General features: G+C 33.0%; 1 pseudogene; it reads left to right on the top strand.

Annotated features, from left to right (window-relative positions):
• The first annotated feature begins 420 nt into the window (after window positions 1-420).
• LOC121486577 lies at window positions 421-14,534 on the top strand (annotated as a pseudogene).
• Window positions 14,535-18,929: the final 4,395 nt, after the last annotated feature.

Here is an 18,929-nt window from a genome sequence, read left to right as displayed (position 1 = left end):
AATTAAACTATATATTTAATAGAATTCAGAATACATGTAACATTATTTCTTCATTTCACACTAATTAGTATTATTATAAAAGTGCATAATAGCTCTCTTTAGAAAAGTTATGCTTTTAAGGAATAAACATAAAAAAATCTATGCATACATTAAAAATTTTAAAAGAGTGGGAAATCGAGGAGATTGAAAGAAATCGAGATTGAAAAAAATCTTAGTTTTATGGATGATACACATATGATAATCACAGACGGGCTGTATTCTGTGTGATTTTTCAGAAAAAAAATGTCACAAATCAGAAATGTTGCTAATACAAAGGGAGAAATGGGAGAATTTTTATTGCTTTTTGGGGTATCTGCAAATTCATGGTCAAATTAGGCTTTATACTTTCTGAAAGTAACATTCTAAGGCTTCCAGCCCTGAATGGAGGCTGGCTGTGCACCTAGACGGGGATTACATCATCCTCAGGAGAACTTGCACATTTCCAACAATGGTGAGGACGAGTCTCAGATAATGATGGTGTCGGTGGCAGGATGGGGATGTATCACTGGCAGTGATGGACGGCTCTACTGTCCATGAAGACCACTAGCTTGCTCAGTGTGGCTATTCATGCTGCATTCTTTCAGCCAGAAAATTAGTTGATCAAGGGACTGAAGTGAAAGCAGATGTTTCACCAACGTATCTTCAGACAACTTATGACTAATGCAGGCAAACAGAATCACATCGAGTAATTTACTTTGGGAAGATCTGACATAGATTATTTTAAAATATTTTGGTTGCGTTGCCACCATGTTTCCACAACGGGATTACACAGAAGAGCTTCCAGGAGAGAAAAACAAAGTGAAGACAAACCTAGTTTCTATAATCTACCCTCTGAACCACATAGTGACTTATATTGTCTAGCTTTGCCCATTTTGGTTTTATGTAAATTATAGTTTTTAAAAATGAAAAGTATATATAGCCAGTACCATGTTACATTTAAAACGTTTTAATGTTCACAATTTAAAAAAAACTCAGTGAGAATTCCTGTTTCTATTAAATCAGTAACATTTTATGGATGATGATCTTCGTCTTGATTTCTGCTGACAGACAAACAAAAACTACTGACAAATGTCTAGTGCGTTACGTGAACAATTCAGTATGATCTCCACTAAAGAGTCAAGGAAGTAAGTAGGAAAAGTAAACTGCATCATTTGTCAATCATGATGATTAAATCATTTGTATTGTTACTACAGAAATTATCATTCTCTGTCTTGTATGAACTGAAATTCACTCGGTAACACAAAGTAAATTTGATCGTGGCTAAATCTTGGTGCTTCCATTGCTTTAAAATTGATTGACAACAGGGTTAGATATGAGGAAACAAAATGTTTATCTTACTTTCACATAAAATCATGCTCAATTTGCTTATGTAATTAATGCACAGTGATAGTACTTATTATATTTTAAAATTATATATTATTAATTTTAATTACTCTTTTTGTCAAGTAGTGAATCTTTATTCTTTTCCATATTTGAGATAAATTAAAGGACATATTTTCAGTTATCTCTTTCATTTGGTTTTCAATTAATTTTTCCAATTTTTAAAAGCCAAAAAGGGCTTTGGTCCTTGACCTAATATTAAAAATTTGACTATTATGTCTATTAGAACCATAAAAATTATAAAAAAATTATTTATATGGTGTCCACTATGTTGAAAATAAATGCTACTCAGATACAATAATCCTTTCTAAAACATTTAACAAGATATAGACACATAAATATAACATAGGATTGAAAGATATAGGTCAAAAGGAGTTAAAAATAAGTCATTATTTATTTGGAAAAGGGAGATACTGCTGAAGCATAGTTCTTGAGAGATCAAGAAATATTTTGTCCCAGTTGAGATAGACTCTAAAGTGCAAGTGGAATGTGGAACAAAGGAGGTGATTCAAGACTGAGGAGCATCTTTGTAGAAATAATGAAGATCTGAAAGTATAAGCATGTATTTTAAAAAATCCCTAGTTTGGACAGGTCTTGTGTTTCATTAAGGGGATTAGAAAAAGATAAGACTGAGGAAGTTGAGTGGAGTTAATTCAAGCAGAAAATTAAATATCAGGAAAATAAAATTGGGGTATTAAAAAAAAGACATTAGCAATTTTGTTTTCTTTGGTGCTGTTTGTTTGCTTGGGAACTGAAATAACGGAGTCTATGGGAGAGACGGAAGAAAGAAATTGCACAGAACTTTATGGGTATTCCGGGCAAGACACACTGAGATTATGAACTGGAGAACCAGCAGTAGAGAGATGCCAAATAGTAATTTTGGCTTTATTTTGGAATTATCTTTATATCTCCTTATGGCAATGAAAAGAAAAAAATATGTTTCTCTTTGTGTGTAATAGAAGCAAAAATCTGAATTTAGTGAGGTTATTCTAATATAGATTAAAATATACAGTAAGTCATAGATGATGTTACATTTTTGGTCATTGAGTCAAGCAAGAAAAGTGTTATGATTTCAAGATCATTTCCAGATATTGTGTTTTAAAAAGAACTTCAGTATTCTGATTGATTTTAGGAAAAACTCAGACAAAAATAAAAGGCTGCTCCTTCCAGGTCCCACCCTGACCTGATGAGGAACAATAAATTCTTATACAGGCTAAAGCTTATCTGCAGTGTGAGGATGTTAAAAATGCCCTCTTGCTTTTCATCACCTCTTGAGGCATATATCTCAAACTCAGTTTCTTTCCATGTATGATCAAATCAAACACCCACTATTTGCTGGTCTTTAATGAAAGAAGTTATTCCCATTATATTCTTCACTAGCTTTATACATTTTCAGGACATGTACACGGATAATTAAAATATCTTGCCTTAATTCTGAGGACTAAGTTGAGAGACACTAGAGTGAAGGAGACAGAAGGTACATAATATCATAATTTTGTTCTGCAAAGCTTCCTCCTCCTAAAATATTTTTAAATATTTTTAAAAACCTGTGGTATGTAAATTGGCAACAATAGCCTAAATACAGGGATATGCCTCAACTTTCAGAAACATGGCACTCTAGCTCATTGGAAATGTCACTTATTCCTGTTTGTGACTGATCTATGTTATTAATTTTCTTCTATAATTTTAATTTTAATATCTTTCATGTCTTCTTTAAAAACGTCTGTACCCGACTTTCCAAAATTGTGTAATATGTTTTAAAATATTTATAATTTCGCTTCTCATATTTAAGTTTACTATGCATACTTTGAGATAAATATCCAATTCTTTTTTTGTTTTGGAACAATTTAATCTTTATCTATTTAAGATCCTTTCTCCATTAAGTAATTGTACTACCTCTGGCCAACACATTATCTCTTCATGTGGTCTAGTCTGTTTTTAAGCACTGTATTCTTTCTATTGTTTTACGTTTCTCTTTGTATATCAATTTCATATCATCCTAATTAATATGGTTTTATTATGACCATTGACATCTGGAAGGGAAAATCTGCCTCTTTGATTTTCTTTAGCTATTCATTGACAATTCTTAATAATTTACTCATTTATAAATATGCTAGAATCATTCTGTCAGATATATTTTGTTCCATGCAATAATATACATTAAGATTTTCATTAGAAATGTATTGCTTGGGACGCCGGGGTGGTTCAGTGTTTGAGCGCCTGCCTTTGGCCCAGGGCGTGATCTTGGGTCCTGGGATCGAGTCCCACATCAGGCTCCCTGCATGGATAGAGCCTGCTTCTCCCTCTGCCAGTGTCTCTGCCTCCCTCTCTCTCTCTCTCTCTCTCTCTGTGTCTCATGAATAAATAGATAAAATCTTACAAAAAAAAAAAAAGAATTGCTTCCAAGCTCAATTTGGGAAGGAATGACATGTTTTCTATGCATGAATATTATTTATGTTTGCTTAATTATAAAATCATTCCATAAAATGTCATGTAATTTTTTGTTTCTAAATATATTTTCTTAGAAGAAATACTCTTAGGTAGTCTGAACTATTATTGATACTATAATAATTTCTTCACTTAAATGTTTTTTTTAAAGATTTTGAATAAATATTATCTTGTTATATAACTATATATTCCTCTATTTACATCTATTTCCATATTGTTTACTTCCCCCAATTTGTTTGTAAATTATGCTTTTTTAGTTGTTACCTTTAAAATTAAACAGTTGATATTTTAAAAATTAAGAAATTCAAAATCACTATTGTCATTTCTCCAAAATAAAAAGACTTAAAAAGCCTAACTACCTCCAAATAGTTTCATGTTTTTGTTGTACATTTCAGTTTTATTATCCTTCACTACTATTTTAGGTATTTTCATTATATTCCACATCTTCCTTATTATCATCATCATTTGCATAAATGTTGTTATTCAGTAAATATATATTTAAGCTTGTGTACTATTTTTCCAATGTGTTTCTTTATAATTTCTCAGATTTTATTTTTCAAATATGTTGATTTTTATTAAAGTTCGTTCTTCAGAATCTCTTTGCTTAATGTTATCTTGATTAAAAATAAAAGTCGGGTTATTTGGAATATATTTTACCCTTATTATTAAAAAATAATTTCATGAGCAATCTAGTTTGTCAGTAGTATCTCTCAAGTCTTTCAAAATATTTTTAAAAATCTTACATATGTTGCTTTTGAAAAACCTCTCGTCAGTTTTTTGTGTTATAGTAGATTTTCATTTTTCCTTGGTTGCTTTTAATATATTTTTGGGGACTTTGTTTTGTTGCAATTTCAGCTAGAATTTGTATATAAAGTAAATATTTTGTTTTCATTTTCTGGTATATATTCTTGTTTTAGCTGTGATTTTATATCTTTTTATCAGTGTGGGACATTCTAAGAATATTCCACTGACTTGCTGCTGTTTTCAGGCCTTTTAATCCATAGTCTTTCGCATTTAATTGTTGTTTAATTTTTCTAGTCTTCTTGTTTCTCTCAATTGTATTCTGAATGATCTTTTTAAATGTATTGTCCATTTACAAAATTTGTATTCCTTGGTGACTAATGTGGTGCTTTACTCCTCAATTTATTTATGTTTCTGAGTTCATTTTCATATTTCTATTATTTCATAATTCTATTTTTTCCTCCCTTACTAATCATTGAAGTTGGTTCTATTTGCTCATTTGTCAATTAAATTTGTTTACAGATTTAAGCATCTTTGCCTGGATTGAACCAAGAGTATAATATAGCAAATTAATACTTCTTGGGTTCTTTGTTAGTAGATCTGGGATTAGTGCAGAGACAGTAGGATCTGCAATCAGCATTTAGAAGAGAATAAAAAATAAAATATGTTCCTGGTCTCTCAGAAACCGTGATAACAGAGCTCTAGAAGACCATGGTGCAGCATAGCTTCATGAAGTATAAACACTAAATACTAGAATTCATCACCCAAGATGGAGCTTTCATGAAAAAATAATAAACCAAGAACAGTATCTATTTGATTTATAAATTGGCTAATTTTACTGAAAGGCTTCCAATTTACCCGACAGAGCTTATGAAGAGCTGTTGCAGTCCTCCAGAAAATAATAACTTTCCCAGGAGAAAAGAGAAAGAATTGGTGGATATATAAAAGGTTGGATGGGGATCCCTGGGTGGTGCAGCGGTTTGGCGCCTGCCTTTGGCCCAGGGCGCGATCCTGGAGACCCGGGATCGAATCCCACGTCGGGCTCCCGGTGCATGGAGCCTGCTTCTCCCTCTGCCTGTGTCTCTGTCTCTCTCTCTCTCACTGTGACTATCATAAATAAAAAAAAAAAAAAAAAAAAAAAAAAAAAAAAGGTTGGATGAGCGGTAGGCAAATACAAAGGGCAGTCCTGAGGATTTGGGCATGACATCAATCAAAGTATTAAGGCTAAGGACCCAGGACTGAGAACAACATGGTTTTCCTGAAAAAAAAAAAAAAAAAAAAAAAAGTTATGGTGATGCTTGACTAGAGTTTGCAAAAAGAACCACTGAAAAAATTGTAATGTTTATTGGCCTCCAAGAGATTCTTGGTGAGGGCTCTGCTCAGGCAAATTTCAGCAGTGAGAGGGAAAAGACCAAAACATTCACACACACACACACACACATACACACACACACACACCTATTCTCTTGGTTGAAGCAGAAATTGTCAAGAGAGGGAATCCTGGGAGGACTTTACTCTGTACTAAGAGATAATTGCTATTTCTCTGATATCCTTACAATTTTAAAGAAATGTTCAAAGTTCATATATTTAGAGTGTGAAAGTCAGACTTGGAAATTGACCAAGAGCACACTTCAGAGTGTGCTGTCATAATCATAGGTTTTACTGCATCCCAGGAGAACTCTCTCTCATGACCTAAATTATAGAGCCAGTGTGATAAATATAAATATTCTCCAAGTCATTAATTGATGAAAACCTAGTTTGAGCTGAGATATCAAATTGGTTTTAAAAGTGTACCAAAGATTATCCTCTATCCTTTCATTGCAAATACTATTTTAAATAGCAATTTGCCAAGTAAATATATGAATTCTACTTCTCAGAGTAAATAGGTCTCTCAAAATTCGGAATCCCTGTTTATCATGGCAAAGCAAAATTTTGAAGGGGAAAATGTTTATGAATATAACTTTCTTCCCCCCTCCTGGATATCTGATAACTAGGTTGTTGACTGAAGTGACTGGCTGTTTTCCTTCTCAGGCCAACATAACCTTAATACTATTGGGAAGGCCATCAAGAGCTTCCAGAAATCAGATTTTAAAGCCAAATGTGATGTGCAAGTATTTTCTTTTCCCTTCATTTTAAGACTGCCATTCTGGAACATTCAAAAGTGTTACATTCATAACGGAGACAGAACAAACATGCAAAGCTATGTTTTTCAAATTTTGTTATGCATTTCAAACTAAGTACTGTTTTGATTGCTGCAGAAAAATAAAACAGCTTGCAAACTGATACAGAATTCAGAGCTGATATGGTCATTTTCTAGCATTTTAAGATATTTATGAAGTTTTTTTCTGAATTTTCACTTGGAACACAACTGGATTTCATTCCAATAAATTACCCTGTTTTAAGTACAGCTTTGCAACAAGTAGAGCTAAGATCCAAAAGCAGATTTTTTGCTCCAACCACTATTCTATAACCCTTGTTTTAGTAGGAAAAATAAATAAATGAACAGAAGAAATATTTCTAAATTTTAAAACACTATGGCAAAACTATGTTCCATTATGTCAACAGCAGTACCCTTAAGTGTGTTACATAATATTTACGCACAAAATAATTTGAAATGTGAACTTTATCCATACACGTATTGGATAATTTTAATTTTCTCCTCTGGTTTTGTGGGTAAAGGCTAAAAAGTGAACAAAGAATGACTTAAGGAGAGTTTGTTTAATATATGCAGAGAATGGTCAATTCTCCACTCATGAAAAGGAGTAATATAAGGTGTCTTGCTTTAACAATACTCCAGCTGGTCTTAAGGGTTAACTTGCTTCACGTTGACACACTCCTTGCTTGCTGATCCAACACCCTTGAAAACTAATTTATTTTCTTTGAGATCTACAGACCACTGGCTTTGGGGAAGGAAGGACCAGAACTCTCCCAGGCCAGAGAGGCCAGGATGACTGTTTGAAGCAGCCTCAGCTTTCTGATTAGTCCAGCAATCTTTTAAGCAAAATGTTTTTTTCTTTTTTAAGGTGACACAAATAACTTTACTTCAAGCCAATGACTTTCCCTTTGCACATCTCTAGACTTTGCCTTCCTTTCTAGAAAGAATAGGATGCTTTTGGAGTACCTGGGTGTCTCAGGTGGTAGGCGACTAACTCTTGGTTTTGGGTCAGCTCCTGGTCTCAGGGGTCACGAGATCCAGCCTTGCTTGGGACTCTGTGCTCAATGCAGAGTCCACTTGAGATTTATTTCCCTCCCCTCTGTCCCTCTTCTTTCTCTCAAAACAAATAAATAAATATTAAGTAAAGTATTTTTAAAAATACAGTACTTTTATACAACTGCTGAGTACCAAGGAACAAGACCTTCTTGCATTACACAGTGAGATAACTCTGTAGTTGGCATCACTGAATCTGCATGTTACCAAGAAATGTCACAGATGACTGCACTCCCTTAACTGAGATTTAACCCCTTTAAAAATCTGTAGGCCAGGTGGAAAGTTTTGAGTTGGCTGTTGGTCAAGTCTGCCTTCTCCTCAAGTTGCCTGCCTCCTGAATACAGCTCAAATTCCTTTCCAATCAAAATTTATCTCATGAGTGTTGTTGGCCTTTTGAGTGTAGCAGCTTGGGTTTCAGTATCATTGGTAGATATGGATTGCTATAACAGAATACTATAGACTTGGCTTATAAATAAGAGTAATTTAATTTTAGAATCCTGGAAGTCCAAGATCATTTTTATGTGCATGTCTAAATTAATATTTTCCTCAGCAAGCAGTAGGCTATCCATTTACGCCATTTAAGGTATTAACATTTATAAGCAATGATAATTTTAGCTATTGTTAATAGTTATGAGATGCTTTACCTTGTTCACAACATGTATTTGGCTTTTTGATGGCCTGGAGAATTCATGGCAACATTAAAAGATACGGTGTTGATAATTCATGAGACAGATATGTGATATTAATGACTTCTTAAGATTTTATTTTTGGTCAGAAGGATAATGGAAGAATTTGGTAATATAAGGAGTAACTATCAGCTGTGTGTTGCCTCAATTCTTTAATGTGCCATCCATGTTGGCTACCAAGGGATAGCCAAGTCAAGGGGAATACAAACTTAGTGTTGACCAAACTTTGCAAAACCTGTTAGGTACATTGCTTGGTACTAACGTAATAGCTTAGAAAATGTTGATGCTTGTCATTGATCTCATGCACATGTTTGTATAGACATTAGTGTGTATATAATCACTTAATGAATATCTCAGGGAACACATCTACACTCAAATTGACTTTTAACTCAGAAGCCTTTAAGAATTTTTATTTTAATATAATCCTACTCTGACTTATCTTTTCATCTTCATATTCCTATGTAGTGATTATTGCATAATAAAAATGACAGAAAAGATAAATAAAAGTGACACAAAACTATGCATATGTTTGGATTATGCTTTTTCATAATAACATAATGGTACTATAATCATAGATAAGGAAGCTTTGCCAAATTCTATTCTTAAATATTTTTATAGAAAAATTAATGTAAGTTACAAATAAGACAAGTGGCTATCAATCTATTCATCTCCATTTATGGCAGAAAATGGTCTCAAATTTGTTGACATTTCAGTATCTCAGATTCCAAGTGATTCTGGAAGCTCAAAACCAAAACAGTGCATTATTTACATTCATAATTTGCCTGCTTTTGAGGAAAATGACATCTGTGCAATTTTTTCCTTCCAAACACATTAATTTCTACATAGGCTGAATTTAGAGCTGGGAGAGCTAATACAGAATATCAGTACTATCTTGTCACATATTAAATAATGACATTTCAAAATATAAATAGTGTTTTCTAGTGGACATACTATTCACAGAAAAGTATAGGTCCATGGCTTACACTATAAATGTGTTAATTTCATAATCAAATTCCTTAAAATATTTTTAGTAATATTTAGTTAAAAATGATGCAATTTCTTTTTGGGAGGTTGGTCCAATTCTTTGAGTTTTAACATATGCAAAGATTCATGCGTCCATCATCATAATCAGAATACAGGAAAATTCCATCACCCAAAAAACTCTCTCATGTAGTCAAACCCCTCCTTCACCCCACATCCCCTACAATACTGATCTGTTTTCCATCTTTATAGTATTGTCTTTTCCAGAAATTTGTAAAACTGGAATTACATTGTATTTAGCCTTTTAAGATTGTGTTTTTTAACTTAGTATAACATAGTATGTAGTCCTTCCATGTCATTGGTTGTGCCAATACTTTGTCCCTTTTTTTTTTTTTTTTTTTTTTTTTTTTACTTTGTCCCTTTTTATTCCTGAGTAGTATCCCATTGAATGGATGTATGGTTTACCCATTGACATCTTGAAGAACATCTAGCTTACTTCCAGCTTTTGGAGATTAAATAATAGTTCTATAAACATTCATGTGCAAGTTTTTGCATGACATGATTTTTGTTTATCTAGGTGGAATTCTGAGTTTAATGTAAGTATATGTTTGGCTTTACAAGAAACTACTAAAGTGATATCCAAATTGGCTGTACCATTTTTCACTCTGTATAAAAATGTATGAGATACAGTTGCTCTATATCCTTGCCAGCATTTTGTAATCTTTTGTATTTGTTAAGCTTTTGTTTTGCTTTTGGTTTACCCATTTTATATAATTATTTAAAGATTTATTTTATTTTATTTTTAAGATTTTATTTATTTATTCATGAGAGACACAGACAGAGAGAGGCAGAGACACAGGCAGAGGGAGAAGGAGGCTCCCTGCATGGACTCCACCTAGGAATCCAGGATCATGACCTGGGCGAAAGGCAGATGCTCAACCACTGAGCCACCCAGGTGCCCCAGTTTTATTTCCTTTAGAGAGAGACAGAGTGTTCCTGTGTGCATGAGTTGGGGAGAGGCAATGGAGGGAGAGGATGTTCAAGCAGAGTTCCTGCTGAGGGCAGCACCCCATATAGGCTCGATCCCAGGACTCTGAGGTCATGGTTGGAACTCAAACCACAAGTTGGCTCCCTAATCGACTGAGCCACCCAGGAACCCCTTATTTTAGGCATTTTAATAGGTAAATAATAGTAGCTCATTGTGCTTTTAGTTGTACTTCCCTAATCATTAATGATTTTGTGTACATTTTCATGTACTGATTTCCCATTCATTTCTTTTCCTTGGTGAAATATCTGTTCAATCTTTTTGCCCATATTTTTATTGTTTTTTGGTTTTGCATTGTTGAATTTTGAGAGTTTTTATATGCTCTGATTATAAGTCCTTTGCCAGATATGAGATAGGCAAATATTCTCTCCCGGCCTATAGTTTGTCTTTTTATCTTTTCATCATGTGGTGCATGTATACTAAAATAAGAACGTTTATAATTGATGAAATCATAACTTACTTTGCTCTACCTATAGTTGTCTTATTCACATAAATCTGAGTGGCCACAAATTCTCTGCTGTATAATTATTATGTAAGTTTGAATTTTGCATTTAATTTAGAAGCTGTGTGACTGGGGCACCTGGGTGGCTCAGTTATTTAAGCATTTGATTTTTGATTTTGGCTCATGTCATGATCTCAGGTTCATGAGATGAAGCCCTGCTTTGGACTCTGCACTGAACATGGAACCTGCTTAAGATTCTCTCTTTCCCTCTGCCTCTGCCCCTCCCCTCCCTACTCCTAAGCAAGCATGTACTCTCTCCCTCTAACAACAACAACAACAAAAATCCCACAAAAAGAAAGAATAAAGAAAACGTTTTTTTAAAAATTAAAAAAAAAAGAAGCTGTGTGACTGAAGGTTAACTGACTTAATATTGTCTAGTCTTAGTTAGCTGATACATAAAATGGAATGACAATAATTATTTAATTATAAAGGTATCATAATAATATATGTAAATGCACTTAGCACAATGTATAGACTATACTGAGTACTCAGTGATATAAATATTAGTAATCTTCTAAAATAAGTTCATAATAGTAATGAACAGTTAATTTTTTGATTTGACATATTTTAAAACATTTTAGGCTTCTGCTTCTTCGTTGTTTTACTCTATTTTTATTTTATTTTATTTTATTTTTTAATTTACATTTTACTCCAGTATAAAATATTTTCTTCTATATGCCAGATATTTATCAAATTTTAATTGTAATATATCAGCTAAATTCTATAGTGACAAACCTGTGTACAGCATTATTTTACATCTGGGAATTTTAAGTCCACTGAGTTATTTCCCCTATTCCTTTATTTTTTTTAAATTTCTCTTTGTATTCTTTTTTTTTTCTTCTTTTTTTTCTTTTTTTTTTCTCTTTGTATTCTTAATCTCAGTATTCTTATTACTTCTTGTTCTTGCAACTCAAACATGAACTATATTCACATGCTTTGGTTTTATATTTCGTAGAATAATCACATAAAAAGAAGTGTTTCCTTTCTTTTCTCCTTGTCTTTATACAATTGCTTCACACATAAGCAATATATCTTTTATCCCACAAAATGATTCTTAGTTTCCTAGAGTGGAAGGTGCTTCATTTCAGAGTTTCTCAAAATGATGAAGAAGATGCAACTCATTTTGCATCTTCCTGATATTGTGATATGTTATCTGGTTAGGAAAGGTTTCTAGATTTGGATAATTTATGAACTATTTTATTTTATTTTACTTTATTTTATTTTATTAAGATTTTATTTATTTATTCATGAGAGAGAGAGGGAGGCAGAGACACAGACAGAGGGAGAAGCAGGCTCCATGCAGGGAGCCCGACGTGGGGCTCCATCCCGGTCTCCAGGATCAGGCCCTGGGCTGAAGGCAGCACTAAACCGCTGAACTACCCAGGCTGCCCAGAACTCACTATTTTATATGTCAAAATGAATACAGATTCTTATTTCCAGATACTCAAAAATGGTAAAAAACAGTTTATTAATTGGGGTCGTAAAGAAATAAAAGCAAAGGATAAAAGTGGGTTTAGCCCCCTCGTTCTGAGAATCTCAAATTGTTTATTTTCTATAAGTTTATCTCTATCAAAATGTCTATGAATGGACTAAGTTTATGTCATCTCTGAATCTATTCATTGTGTCCTGATTGCGATTGCATGGATTGTTCTTGAAACATAAGCGATCAATTTAAAACTCAAAGGATCACATGCACAAACCAGAACAGCATATTTCCTGTCTATGGTTGAGCTCTCTGATAGTGCTTTTCTGCTCTACAGTGCCTCATCATCTGCCACCCTAACCATATTGATTCCTGAATGCTTTCTATATTGACTCTGCTTTTCTTCTAATTCAAGTGATGCAGTTTGGGTTCTCCTGGAGCAGATACCGAAATGGAGTAAGAATTGCAAAAGGTATGTTGAAAAGTAACACTCTGGAAGAAAACAAAAGTGGAGGCAGGTAGGACTGTGCATAGCAATAAATCAGACTGTGATTCCAACATGAAAACATCTGACTCAGCCCAATTGAAAGTTCCCAGAGCAAATACTGCCTGTTAAAGAAATCCCTTTGTTGGACAGAAATGGCTAAACCCTTTTACTACCTTCGTGATCAGCCATTGGCTGGGCACCTCCCTTACAGAGCATAGATGCTGCTCTAAAGGGTAGGTGTATCCTGAGAGTCCGAAGCGCTGCACACTTTAACACATTGTAGTTGGGCAGAGGGTCCTTCTAGGATGAGATAGTGTAAGTGGTATTTCTGCTTTTCCAAGTCTGACACAAAAGCTAAATAATAATAATAATAATAATAATAATAATAATAATACATCTAATTTCTTTACCTCATATTAATAGCCTTATAAATTAATTTATTTCTATGTCTATGTATAGTTATATGTAATAAGTCAGAATCTATTACTAAGGTAAACCACAGCTAAGGAATTAGTATTGTTAAAATGTCCATACTACCTAAAGCAATCTATAAATTCAATGTAATCCCTATCAAAATACTGACAGCATTTTTCACAAATGCAAAATAATACTAAATGTATATAGAACTATGAAGGACCCCAAATAGCAAAAGCAATCTTGATAAAGAAGAACAAAGCCGAAGGTATCACAATTCCACATTCAAGATATAATTTTGCTTTTGAGACACGTCCATAAAAACATCCAGCCTAGAAATTTAGAACATTCAAAGAAAAACCACAGGTTTCTATTTCTATCACTGAAAAGGTAAAATCCACACAACATGATAAATAAGATATAGCAGATACGTGGTAAGTTGTCAGAACTATCACTTGCAAGTGTGATTTAGAAGGAATCATGCCAAATATTACCATCAGCTTGAGTCTCCCTACCAATGGATTTTCACTTGAGAATATTCTAATGCATCATTGTGTGACTTCCCTTGACTCTGCCATTCTGACTTTTAGTAGCACTGATGCAATGGATGATTCTGCATTTACCGGACCTTACAAATTTCCATTCACTTCTCTTTTGAGTCATTCAACTTATGCTACTATACTTTCCAAGTCCCTGTCCCTCCAATTGTGGATTTTTATCAAATGAAAGAGGAAGGAGTAAAAATAAAAATAACAGTTAATTTAAAACTTCATGAATGTGTGAAAAATAATTTTGAATTCTGTGAAGCTCATATACCTTTTTTATAACAAGGCCCGATTACATATGTGGAATGCAAAGTTAGTTTTGGCTAGTTTGAAGTATTTTCAGAGAAAAGCTTATTGATCTGGGTTATTGGATAGAAGGTCCCAAAATTGATGGAAGTCAGTCTTTGTTGAACTATAACTTTTGGAGCCAAGAGTCAAGGGAAGCAGCCATTTGACCAGATTTGCATTGGAGGTACATATTTAAAACTTCATTTTAGAATCTTAGATTATATACTCAGCTCAAGTTTTTGCATCAGGAAAACCAAAAATAAGTACATACTGGAAACAAATTTCTTCTGACTATTTGGAATTCTTAAACTCCTGATCCACTAACTCATGGATCATTACTACTGTAATTATTCCATGTTTAAATAGGATTTATATAATGGTAACAGCTTAAATTAAGTAGTAGTCTTTTATTTTTAATGTATATGCATAGAACCTATGAGTGAAGAAGAATCATTGAATGACTCAAGTACAAAAATGCTTGGGTTTAATATTTGTAGTCTATCCTCGTTTGAAAAACATTTTAAAAATATTTTATTTATTCATTTGAGAGAGAGCACACAAGTTGGGGCTGAAGCAGAGGGAGAGGGAGAGGGAGAGGGAGAGGGAGAGGGAGAGGGAGAAGCAGACTTCCCACTGAGCACAGAGCCTGACTCAGGGCTCAATCCCAGAACCCAAAGATCTTGACCCAAGCTGAAGAAAGACACCTAATGGAGTAAGTCATCCAGGCACCTCATTTTGAAAGAGCATCTTAAAGACTAATGTCTCCTATATTATTACTCTTTTATTTTACTCAAATATGATCCAGAGCATAAAACCGTAGTAATTCACTTTAGACTTATTTTACAATAGTCCTGGGTCACCCTACATACATGTTCCTTCCTGCCCCTGTGGTAGATGCGCTTATGTCACAGCTTGCTTTCTCCACTGAGCCTTCCTGGATAAAGGCTCAGACTCTTTCTCATTGCAAAGCTGCAGACAGCTCCTCCTGATGGATTGTGGATGATGCACAAGATAAAAAACTCTGCTCTTTCAGCCTGAGTAGGCAGCCTGTACTATAATGTATTTTTAAAGAATACCAGATACCACATTAGAAACCACCATAAACCTCTTGAAAGAAATAGTCAATGAAAATTAAGGAATATTGTTTAAATAGTAACTTTTTCTTAATCAGAACTACCTTATTGATTAATGAAGAATATGCATAAATCTAAAAAAAGGTTAAAAATAAGTAAAAAATTTAAAAAGGCAGAGGACTTGAATATACTTTTTTATTTTTCAAAGACACACTATACTATCTTATGTAGACTATCATATGTCTTTGACATATGAAAGGATGCTCAACATCACTAATCATCAAAGAAATGCAAATTAAAACCACAGTGAGATTCATCTTATCATACCTGTTAAAATGGCTAAAATAAAAAAGATAAGAAATAACAAATAATAAGTGTTGGCAAGAATGTGGGGAAAAAGGAACTCTCATGTGCTGTTGATGGAAATGCATATTGGTGCAGCCACTGTGGAAAACAATATGGAGATTCCCCAATAATTAAAAGTAGAAATACCATATGATCCAATAATTCCACTTTTTAATATTTACTCAAAGAAAATTAAAACACTATTTTGAAAAGATATATTCACCCCTATGCTTATTGCAGCATTACTTATAATAGCCAAGTTATGGACATTACCTAAACGTCCACTGATAGATGAATGGATAAGGAAAATTAGATATTTAATATATAATTTATGCACCCATTTGAAAGGATAATTGCCATTTGCAACCACATGGATGGTGAATAATCACATGCTAAGTGAAATAAGTCAGACTGCAAAAGACAAATACCATATGATTTCACTCATATATAGAATCTAAAAAATCAAATGAATAAACAAGCAAGGAAAAACAGAACCAGTCCTATAAATACAGAGAACTGATGGTTGCCAGAGGGAAGGGGGTGAGGGAGATGTGGATGGACAAAATGGGTGAAGATACAGGTTTCCAATTATGGAATGGATAAGTCACAAGAATAAAGGTCACAGCACAGGGAATTAGTCAATGATATTGGAATAGTGTTGTGTGGTGACAGATGGTGACTATAATTTTGGTGAGCATAGCATAATGTATAGAGAAGTTGAAATGCCATGTTGTACACATGAAGCTTATGTAATGTGTGTCAACTAAATACTGAAATAAAAATAAATAAAAATAAAATTTAAAAGTAAAGCATAGATCTACTCTGAAAAACATGTTATTTGGAGTTTTTTGTTCTCTAAGGAAAGCAACCAAATCATCAAAATAAAACACTCCATAAGAATATTGCTAATATATTAGCTTGTTCCATAAAATTATGTTATCAAGAGTAAAACTTTATAACAAATATAAGATAAATCCAACCTCTTGAGAATCAGGGACAGAGGTAATAAAAAATAATAATTTTTATAATTCTAAGAAAAAGTTGATATAAATACTTTAAGAACATAATCGAGTATGTGAATATCAAACTTTTTATCAAGTATATTCTAGGCCAGAATACACAGCATAATAACATATAACCTATTCCTTAATAAATGTCCCAAATAATCTGATTATCTATATAGAATGATATATTGCTAATTTTATTACTAATTTTAAATTTTAATTTAATAAACCTAAGACATACTCATTCCTTCATATTATTAGAGAAACTTTCCTAAATGTGTATTTTTAATAATAAAAATCTCATGAAATATAATTATTTATGTTGAAAATAATTGAAATGAAATATCAATTTTGGAAAAAGAATCAATACAGTACTCATTAGTGCAAAGTCCATAGAGTTAAGAATTAGAGACATTCAGTGATTATACTTTCAAAATAGAGCAATGAAATTGATACTGAATCACTACATTAAAGTTTTTTTTTAATTAGAAAATACAAGCATGTTTGTTCTTGTCTTCTATCTCACATTACACTGGATGTTTTAGCCAGTGTAATTGGACAAAAATTAAAAATACTTAGGTAGATAGATAGATAGGTAGCAGTAAACTGTTATGGTAGCAGTTATCTGCAGTCATCTGCAAATAGCAGTGAAACTGTTGCTCTTTGCAGATGACATTATCCTATATGTAGAAAATCCCAAAGAATATACAATAAAACTCTTGGGATTAAAACTATTTCATCACATCTCAGGATACAAGATGAGTATAATAAAACCAATTAATTATATTTTTAGATACCAGAAGTGAACTAAAAGATGAAATTGAGAAAAATTCCATTTATCATAACATCAAAAATAATTTAACAAAATATGTTCAAAACTTTCACCCTGAAAACTACAAAGTATTGCTGAGAAATATTAAAGAACACCTAAGTAAATGGAGACTATTCATTCTATGTGTATAGCCTGGAGGAGTCAACATTATCAAGAGAGCAATTCTGTGCAAATTTGCATTATACTCAACACATTGTTTCTAAACCTCAAAAGGGATTTTTGCAGGTACTGTCAAATTGAACTTAACATTTATAGGGATTTGGATGGGAATTATTTACATATAAGTAATCAAGATAGTGTAGCTTTGGTGAAAGAACAGGTGTATAGATCAATCAAAGAGAATGGAGAGTCCAGAAACAACCTTTGCATTTGTGGTTGTATCACCCTATAATGGGTGTCATTAGGAAAGGGTATCTTCAAACTGTGTTGAGATAACTGGGTATTCACCTGCAAAATAAATTAATTATATAATCTATATTGTACATAAAAATTAACTCAAAAATATGCATAAACCTAAATACAAAGGGTAAGCCTATAAAATATCTAAAAGAATATACAGGAGAAAATATCCATGACTACAGGTTAGGCAAAGACTTCTTAGCTGAACCAACAAAAGCATAATTCTGAATAAGGAAGAAAAAATAATGACCTTATCAAAATTAGAAACTCTTTGTATTTCAAAATATACCATTATGAAATTGAGAAGATAAGCCACAGTTGGGAGAAAATGTTCACAAAATATGTCTGATTGAGGAAATATATACGGAGTATATAACAGATTGTTTAAACTCATTTCTGTGCTAAATAAACTATTAAAAATAGGTCATTCAATAGACATTTTGCCTTCGGAGAGTTTTTAACCTAAATGTAATTTTATATTTAACAAACATAATTATTTTTATTTCTTCTAACATTTATGTTTCCTTCAACACCTAAATGTGTCACATTAATTTATTTTTTAAATTTTTATTTATTTGAGAGAGAGATAGAGCTAGAGAAAGAGTGCTAGTGGCAGAGAGAGAGGGAGAGAAATCCTCAAGCACTCCCTGCTGCACTCGGAGCCCACATGGGGTTCCATCCCAGGACTCTCAGATCATGAGCTGGGCCAAAATCAGAGTCAGCGGCCTAACCCACTGAGCCGCCCAGGTGCCCCTCCACTGGTATTTAATAAAGTACATTTCTTAAGGTTGTATTTTTCTTTTTTAAAATATAATGTCACGCTATTCTAATTTGCATTTGGTGCTGGCTACGGAGCATGGCTACATGACTATCTTATGTAGATATAGTGACTCCAAAATGTTAGCTTGTATACCTTGGTTATTTAGAGAAATTACAACTTAAATGTTAAATGCAGGCATTAGGAGGACGCATAATGTTTGCTTACAATGCATTATAGCATTTATTGAAAATATTCTATCCCACATAGGTGGCATGTCAGAACATATTTAACTTAAAAATATCTCTTGAGTTTTTATTCTGATTTTTTAA

Source organism: Vulpes lagopus, chromosome 3, assembly GCF_018345385.1.
Source record: "Vulpes lagopus strain Blue_001 chromosome 3, ASM1834538v1, whole genome shotgun sequence".
Lineage (NCBI taxonomy): Eukaryota > Metazoa > Chordata > Mammalia > Carnivora > Canidae > Vulpes > Vulpes lagopus.
The sequence above is the reverse complement of the archived record's forward strand: the minus strand, read 5'-3'. Positions and strand labels throughout refer to the sequence as shown.